The sequence below is a fragment of the Ceratotherium simum genome, unplaced genomic scaffold (assembly GCF_057802395.1).
Source record: "Ceratotherium simum simum isolate JZ-2026a unplaced genomic scaffold, ASM5780239v1 HiC_scaffold_43, whole genome shotgun sequence".
Lineage (NCBI taxonomy): Eukaryota > Metazoa > Chordata > Mammalia > Perissodactyla > Rhinocerotidae > Ceratotherium > Ceratotherium simum.
The window spans coordinates 9,799,646-9,808,854 of NW_028261259.1; the positions used below are offsets into that span (position 1 = coordinate 9,799,646).

At 39.1% G+C, this 9,209-nt stretch overlaps 1 long non-coding RNA gene across 1 annotated transcript; it reads left to right on the forward strand.

Moving 5' to 3' along the window:
- The first annotated feature begins 1,266 nt into the window (after nt 1–1,266).
- LOC147911587 (uncharacterized) lies at nt 1,267–7,553 on the forward strand. Its single transcript, XR_015551176.1, has 3 exons — nt 1,267–1,281; nt 4,861–5,026; nt 5,832–7,553. It is a non-coding gene; the product is annotated as an uncharacterized LOC147911587 (long non-coding RNA).
- Nucleotides 7,554–9,209: the final 1,656 nt, after the last annotated feature.

A 9,209-nucleotide genomic window follows, 5' to 3' on the forward strand; every position in this document is an offset into this window, starting at 1 on the left:
TTGTCAGTAAGAGTTGATTTATATGCAGGTTATAACTTTTTATTTTATTCAAATATTTAAAAAGAAATTTACATGGTAAGTATTATTATCAACAAAAAGTTTGTCTATTCTCTGGTCATTAAAGCAAAATATTCCTCTCAGGGTCCACCCATGGACAAAGCCCAGATTTAATCTCCAAGAGTCAGCCAGGTACTCTGTGGTCCATGGGAAGCCCTCAAGTTTGCAGCCTGTTTCCTTGTGTGCTGTGATGGTGTTTAATCTTCCATCTCTTCCTGGTACAACTAGACAGATGCCTATCAAATCATCAAGGGAGTTGACATTCGAGAAATGTACTTTTCATTATCTTTAGACTTCTACACTTTTCAAAAAGACTCTCAGCATGTCCAGTAATTGTGCAGCAGTTTAACCAACACTAAGGCTCTCACTATTAAAAGTTAAAACAAATAAATTTTGAAAAGGAAAAAGTGATCTTTGCAATTTTGTACAGAATCTATATAATGGGTGCATCCTTATAAATGGAGGTGATGGTGTTCAGGGCAAGCTAACCCAGGAGGCACCACTCTGGTATGCAGATTATTTTGAGCTGAAGACAATAAGAACTCAGAGAACTCAGGAAGAATATTTGAGTTTCCCTTCCCAAACTGCCTAAAGAATTTAAAACAAAAGATCTGTTTCAGGAAGGAGTTATTATCAGGATGGCTGTAAAGATAATGTAGGATAGAGGTTACAACAGGAAAGGCACCAAGCCCATTTTATCAAAAACTCTATCTCTCCCTGACCACATTATCTATACATGACCCTGAAAAGAGTTGTCAGGCAAACATTTGCATTTCTATCTCTATATGAGTTGTCTTCTTGCCCTCTGAGGTCCCAGACCGCTACCCATCCCCAACATCTTCCCCGTCTTTAGCTACAATACTTAAGCGGGCAGCTTAGACAGAGGGACGAGTTGCTCATTTCTGAGTTTCTCCCATGTATACATGTTATTAAACTTGGTTTTATTTTCTCCTGCTAACCTGGCTTGTTAATTATTTGGCCAGCCATAAGAACCTTAAGAAAAGGGCAGAGGCAGATACTCTCTCTCCCGCAACAGTTTTTGTGCCCAACGTAGGGCTACACTGGCTGGCAAGTTGCATTCTCTGGCTGGAAGAACTGTCTTCTCCCTGGATTACTGCAGATGATGAGATACGGGAACGCCTGATGAATGCTGGCAAAATGTAAGACTTCTTACCACGTCAGCCTCCCAGAATCTCTACCTGTGGAGTCCGGTGGAAGGAAGTGGTGAGAATTTTTTTCTCTTTCTAAATTTAGATTGGCGGGAGAAAATATTTGGGAAACTAGTTTCTTGTGCTTTTAGTGACTCTGGTAAATTTGGTAGAGTACTCTTGGTTTTGATCTTGATCCTTTTTCTCCCCTGAGATAGTCTCTGTTTTTCTCTTTTGTCTTTGTCTTTTGTATAGTGTGTCATAAGAAGGAAATACCATAGGGTAGGACGCAGGCATAGGCCCTATGAGCCTACTGTCCGGGCCGGCCCCACAGACTGGTGAGTTTGCGGGTCTCACCAGACTGGCGTCTATTTAGACAAACTTTGCTGTGGGTTAATAGGCACATGAAGTGAAGATCATTGCCAAGGGAATCTTGGAAGCCAAAAAGGCCACAAATTTTGTGGGCACGGGTCGAGCAGTTAAGAGCCATTAGGGCGCTCGCCACTTTCAGGAGACTCCCGTGACTGGATAAGTTGGGTCACGGAACGGGGTAGATGACACAGGTCCCCCGCCAACTGCAAGAAAATGTCCATGCAACGACGAGGTACTCTGTAAAGCACACAGTCTCCAACCCCGTGGCACCTCCCTCTCTAGGTATTATTCTGACTCCAAGAGACCTAAGGCGTGGCTAAAGCTGTCATTGTGCACATAAGAAAAAAACTGGGTGAGGTTTTTCCTTCTGTCTTGTTCTGTGTCCTGAGACAACTTGGATTTGTGCCAAGTGAGAATATTCTCCTTGGTCTCCACTATACGGAAGGTGCATTTACTGGGGTGCCCCTTGGTAGCCAGTCGAGTGGACTGGGGTTCTGAACTGTCTCTTTGTCCAGCTGTGCCAAGCTCTCAGGGGAGTTTGTCATAAAGGGCCCAGTTCATAAGGGATTTTGTCGTCTTAACCTTCACTGCTTGTTAGTGCTGGAAAAATCCCATTCCTGTATCGCCTGCCCGGTGTCACAGATTAGCGGGTTTGTGACTGGAGGCATCCCACACTATTGTGGGAGACCGGAGACACGGTTTTAACTACACCATCCTTACCGCCTGTGCAACGAAGGTCTTTACTTTCTCTGAATATATTTGATATTTAATTCTGTGGAACATGGGGGCTACATCATCTGCGCCCTCACCATGGACGCCTCTTGCGTCCATGGTAAAGATTTATTCTAAGCGTGGAAATTTACCTCTGGGTCTTTCCTTAAAAAGTCTTATTGGATCTAGTCACTATTGGAATAAATATACAAATGAAGATCCTACTTGTCAATGACCAGACGACGGATTCTTTGAATTGGGAAAACTTCTAAATTGGGGGAAAAAAATATGTTTTGAGAGCTCTCACACAATTGTTTAATTGGTACCTAAAAAAGAGCCAGAAAAAGGAAGGGAAAAATTTAAATAGCCTTAAGACCTTGACTCAGGTTACAATTGAATTGAGAACATGTAAAAGTCTAAGTGTTGATAAGATTATAAAGGTTGGAATGTTTGAGCTAATTTTATATAAAGAGGTTACATCAACTTTGCCTGAGTATATTTTAAAATGTCTGACTGGGAATTCTTCCCTTGTCCAAAATCAGAAGACCAAGACCTATTAATAAAAATCTTAATGATAACTATGTTTAAAGGTATAAGAGGTGATGAAATTTACATGAACTTTTGTACAAAAAACTGATGTTATTTCTATTACAGAACTGGTTAACAAAAATAGTAATTTAAATGATGGCTAATTTTATCTAATGTCTTATGAAGTCTTATAGACAATCTAAATAATTATTGGGAACAACTAAATAGTTGTGAAAAAGATGAATGTTGGGTGAACTTTAAATAATAATTATGTGTTATGGTGGTTACAGCTTCCAAACTCTTTTTGGTGACATAAAACTTTAGAGTTTTGCTAAATTTTTTGATAAAAATTCACTGAGTATCATCATTTCCAAATAAGATAAGATATTAGACATTGATTGGTAAACTTACGTTTGTCTACTTTTGGCTTTTCATTACAGGAAAACTAAAAGGTGTTTTGGGTCTATTGGTAAACGTGTGTCTTATTAAAAGATTGTACTATAAAGTAACATATTTCTAGAAGTTATGAAGTCTTTATAAATTTTCCAAGCCACAAGATCCTAGTGTAAAAGAAAGTTTATAATGGTTTACTTTGTTTTTACTTACAAATTGGGGTTTCTAAGAGTTAAAATTTCTAATTAGTATATGTGATTGAAGCTACTAAATATTAAGAAAATTATGTCTGTGTACAAGGAAAGTAAGATGTATAAAGAAGGAACAAAGAATGGAAATATTTTATTTGATTGATTAAGAAAGATAAATTTGTCTTCAAGTACTAGGAGGGAAAAGAAAGACACGGGACAAATTCTGAATGTAAAAAGAAAGTTATAGGTTTGTGGAAGAGGAATTCTGGAAAAGGTGTTTTTGTATGGTCAAGTTGGCTCAGATTGAAATGAATTTAATTAAGTAAATGAGTTTTAATATCAGAAGGAAGCTGGTACAAAATTATAATTTGGTCTTATTTCTCTTAAAAGGATAATTTTCTTGAACTTGATAAAGAGGTTATAAAAGATTTTTCGTTACCTTTCGGTAAGTCTACCTAAAAGACAGAAAAAAAAAACTGTTAAAATAATTTCCTGTGTTCAAAAGACTGAGGTCTCCCTATTAAGGTTTTTGGACTGTCAATGCTCTCTATGCTTTAACGTTTTATATTTTTGACAAGCTCCCCAAAATTCATATAAATAAAGTCTTTTTTTTTACTTTTTTTCTTTGATAATTTTCAAAGGGCCCTGGAACTTCTCAAAGAAATTTGCTCTCTTCCTATAAGGGAAAAGATACTAAATTTATTAGGCTTATTCAGTATGTTAAATTACATGGAAAGCATTGTCAGACAAGTGATGATAAGTCTGCTTAGGTGCTGTTATGTGGGCAAATGTTATTGACATAGGTGTTTTAAAATTGTATAACATTACTGAAATTCTGATCTGTCCTGATTATCAGTCATAATTCTGGTTATTATTATTTTAAAGTGTTGTATGTCACAAAATTAACCAAATTTCTCTGTCAATTGCCATTTTGAGGTCTTGTTGTTTACAGGCTTATTTCTTTGCTCTAATGCTTTTGCAAAATGTTTCCACTTCAGAAAAAATCATGGAAAGTACTCTGACATTTACAATGGAGTACAGGTTTCTGACAAACTTTCTGATCATAAAACTGAACTTAGTAAGAAATTACAGAAATATGATGGAAAGACTGATAACTTCATGAAGCTGCTAACAAAAAGATTGGGATCAAGAATGGATTACACAGGACTGAATGAACTGATAAAGATAATTATAATTTTTATGATTTTTCATTTGAAGTATTGCTGAATTTTTAATGTTTTGATTTTTAGATTTAAGGAAAACTTTTTCTCTTTTCTCCTGAGCTAGCTATGACTTATAACAATTTGGTAAATGATATTTTTGTAAGTAAAATTGAAGTATTTTTCTTTCTCTCTCTATCTGATCCCTCGAATTTGGAAACTCTTAGTAAGTGAGTATTGTTTTCATGGCAATATAGTTAGTTGCATAAGTTCAATAAGAATCTGTTCTCCTTATAACAGGACACAATTGGAAACACTGGTTATATTACCAAGGTTTTGACTGGAACATCATATTTGCGATATAACCATACAGCTTTTGAGGAATGAAGATTGGACTTTATGGAATAAAGCCACGTGGAAATATCGGCCTGATACCTTATGTTCCAAGCAGCACTTACCAGGATAAGTAAAGAATGTCACTTATCTGGCAAGCACAAGGAACCTCAAAATATTTTGGGGGAACCTCGGAAGAGAGGAATTCACCCAAATCTGTAGGTATTACAGGCAAATTCTGATAACAAAATCCTTGGCTTGGCTTTCCTGGCCTCGAGAGGCCTTTAAAGTTCAATCTGAGATTGCTTATAAAAAGTTCCAGCAAATCAGATTTAAAAGAGCCTATGTGATCATTTGCTATTCTTGCTGTACTTATGTAAATAATTGTGCCAACTCTATTGGAACTAGACTTTTTTGCAAACTACTTAGTTTTAATTTGTCTATCTTTGATAAAAATGAGGGTGATTTTAGAAAGAAAAATTATATTTCAGTAAAAACTATAGTGTACATTTGCGCATATTAGATCCTAGTTTTGTTAATTGTCTTTTAAGGTTTTTGTTTTATATTGTTGACTTTACTGGATCCTGATTTCTTCTAGTCTCCTAAAATATCTGGCTACAGATGTCCAAACTAACGTTTTTCATTTTTTCCATCATTTTCATTTGGAATCACTGAAAACTGAACCTGCCCTTTGTCCTGAAGCCTTACAAACTGAAGCTGATGGACTTGATATAAACTTAAGAGATTACCCGATGACATCATCAGAGACATTTTAAACTGCAAAAGATGCTTTGACGCTGACATCTAAAAATCTTATCTGGCTGTCCTCTAAACTCAGAAACTGCTTTACAACTTGCTCCAACCATTAACCTTGTTTTTCTTTTGTTTACATAGAAATGTTTCCATTAAATACTTGATTTCTTGCCTCCACAATATAGGTGTAACCTTGAGAGCCCACCTGCATCACCACCTTCTAAAATGTACGTAATTGAACTATCTATTATCAGAACTAAGAAATGTGCTCAGTGAGATGAAACAATCTACCAACTCAGCTTCTGGACTATGAAACTTGTTTAATTTTCAAAAGGACTGTGAAACTTCTAGGGAAGTTTCAGAGGAGGGAACTGATGGTGCTCAGGGCAAGTTACCCCAGGAGGCACCACTCTGGTATGCAGATTATTTCAAGCTGAAGACAATAAGGACTCAGAGAACTCAGGAAGAATATTTGAGTTTCCCCTCCCAAACTGCCTAAAGAATGTAAAACAAAAGATCTGTTTCAGGAAGGAGCTATTATCATGATGGCTGTAAAGATAATGTAGGATAGAGGTTACAACAGGAAAGGCACCAAGCCCCTTTTATCAAAAACTCTATCTCTCCCTGACCACATTATCTATAGATGACCCTGAGAGGAGTTGTCAGGCAAACATTTGCATTTCTATCTCCATGTGAGTTGCCTCTTGCTCTCTGAGGTCCCAGACCTCTACCCACCCCCAACACGTTCCTTGCCTTTAACTGCAATACTTAAGTAGGCTGCTTAGACAGAGGGATGAGTTTTTCATTTCTGAGTTTCTCCCATGTATACCTGTTATTAAACTTGGTTTTATTTTCTCCTGCTAACCTGTCTTGTTAATTATTTGGCCAGCCATGAGAACCTTAAGGGAAAGGGCAGAGGGAGATTCTCCCTCTTCCCCCAACAACAAGATTATCTGATTCCCAGAAAAAGAAAACATTACTATAACATTAAGGCTACAACTGTCAAAATGAAGCCAAGATACACTCAAGTCAAGCTTTTGCTCAAAAGTTAATTGGCTCCTCTTTGAAACTTTATCATGTTTATTATGTAAGCATAATATAGAGCCTAGAATATAGAAAGTGCTTATTGGTAAGTTAACATTGTGATCATTTATTTTGTAAATGTTAGTATGAGAGATGTAATTTATTTTCTAGTATATTCAGATTTTCAAGTTCTGCTAAACCTAAAGCCACATTACTGACAAGTGGGATACCTCTAGCCATCTGAAAAATATGAATCCTAAACAGAAGCATATACATTCTCTATTCATCAGGTTCTAAGTTCTAAAACATTCTAAGGTTTTGGAACAAATCAATGGCATTCCAAATTTACAGTAAGGCTGTATGTGCCACACAGGATCCTGCAGGAAGAGAAATCCAGATTTTAAATAGAGGAGATTATGCACAAAAATAAAGTAGGTTTTCAAGTCTGAAAGGGGATTTCAAGAAGGAAGAGACTCTCAGAACATGTGGGAAGTGGTAAATAACTTACCACGGGCTCTCTAAAGGAGAACATCTTGTGGACAAAAGAGCTTCACACCAGAGAGCTAAAATGGCATCTCGGGAATCCTTCCGATGAAACAGATGCTGAACTACTATTTCCTGAAACTTAAAATGCACCTTGAGCAGGCCCCGTGGCTTATCGGTTAAGTGTGCATGCTCCGCTACCTGCGGCCCGGGTTCGGATCCCGGGTGCACACCGACCCACCGCTTCTCTGGCCATGCTGAGGCCGCATCCCACATACAGCAACTAGAAGGATGTGCAACTATGACAAACAACTATCTACTGGGGCTTTGGGGGAAAATAAAAGGAGGAGGATTGACAGTGAATGTTAGCTCAGAGCTGGTCTTTCACAGCAAAATGAGGGGGATTAGCATGGATGTTAGCTCAGGGCTGATCTTCCTCACAAAAAAAAATAAAAATAAAATGTATCTTATCCTCCAAACAAATACCACCTCCCTGCCTTGCAGCTTACCTGGACATAGTGATGTGTTGGAATCGTTTTTCTAATTCATTGGTTCTTTTTTTTTGAAGAGGATTGGCAGATGTTAGCACAGGGCTGATCTCCTCACAAAATTAAAAAAGATAGGCCTTGGCTCAAGCACGGAGTCTGCAGGTGGAGGAGGCCAGGAGGTGGGAAGCAATGCTGGGCTCCTGCAGGAGAAAACTGAGCTGCCTCTCAGTCACGGGAAGACTGTGCCTGTCATGGCCTCCCTACACCCATGTCCAAATGCCATGTTCCTTTCTACTTCTGTACCTTTCCTCTCTTCTCCCATCTGAAATCCTCACTCTTTCTTCCCTCCATCTGCTCAAAAGTGGTCCCTTTGAGGATTTGATCTAGTCCACCTCTCCTTAGAAGCTGTCCTTAATTACAATTTCTCGATAACTTTCTCATTTTTTTAAGGTTCTGTAATACAACATACACTAAATACCTTGAGAGAATCAAATTATATCTTGCAAACAATTTCATGTATGTGGAGGAGCTTGGAACCTTATAATTCTTTATATTTCCTTCAATACCTATCACAAATAACTTGCACATAGAGGTCAATGGATGTCCAGTAAAGTTAAATAGAGTTGAAGCACACTTTATAAGCTAAAACTTTTATGAGTTCAGTTATTTCTTTAGATCAGCTGCTTGAACCATTAGTTTTTCTCCACAGGTCAACAGTGTTGCCCAGCACAAATGAATTTTACACCTTCTCAAACTCAATAGAGCAAAGATGGAACTTCATTCCCCTTGCAAGCCTTACTGCCCCAGAGAAAAGCAAAAACATGTGACGTCTAATTCTTTCTTCACATTCTCATCTCAAATTGTAGCTGTTTCCCAGTTGCTAATTGGTGTTCATTATTAAAACTGACAAAAAAGAGTGACGTCAGCATCATGGCGGAGTGAGCTTTCCCGTGAACTCTTCCCCCGACAAGATACAACAAAAGCAACAGCCACAGACCAACAACGGAATCCCAGACAGTGAAAACCTAGAGCGGAGGGATCCACACTGCCGCACATCTGAGAGCGGAACGTGCTGGTCCCCCGGTGGAAGTGGGGAGAGGTAAGGAGAACTCCGCTCCCTCCCCATCAGATCAGCAATCCCGGTCCGCGTGGCTCCCAGAGAGGGGGGAGGGGCGGCCCTCAGCGGGGAAACCGTGGCTCTTTGGACTCTCTCAGCCAGTGGGAAACTCCCGCACAGAGGACTCAGAGGAGCCACAGGGCTACCATCAACATCTGAGCACACCAGAGAGCGGATAAAGAGGGGCAAACGAGAAGCTTCCCACGTCAGGGACCCAGAGAGCAAAAGAGAGAGCTCCCCCCTCCCCACAAGCCGGAGTCTGCAGCTCGACCAGACCAGACCTAGCGATCCGAGGCAGACCTGATCAAACGACTGGACCCGTGGATACCAGTGGGAAAAAACAAAACAAAACTGCGGATCGCAGCAGAAAAACCGGGGCAGAGCGCAGGGGGTTTAGACTACACAGCCCTTTACCACCAGACAGTGGCAGCAGGTGGAAATTGCAACCAGAG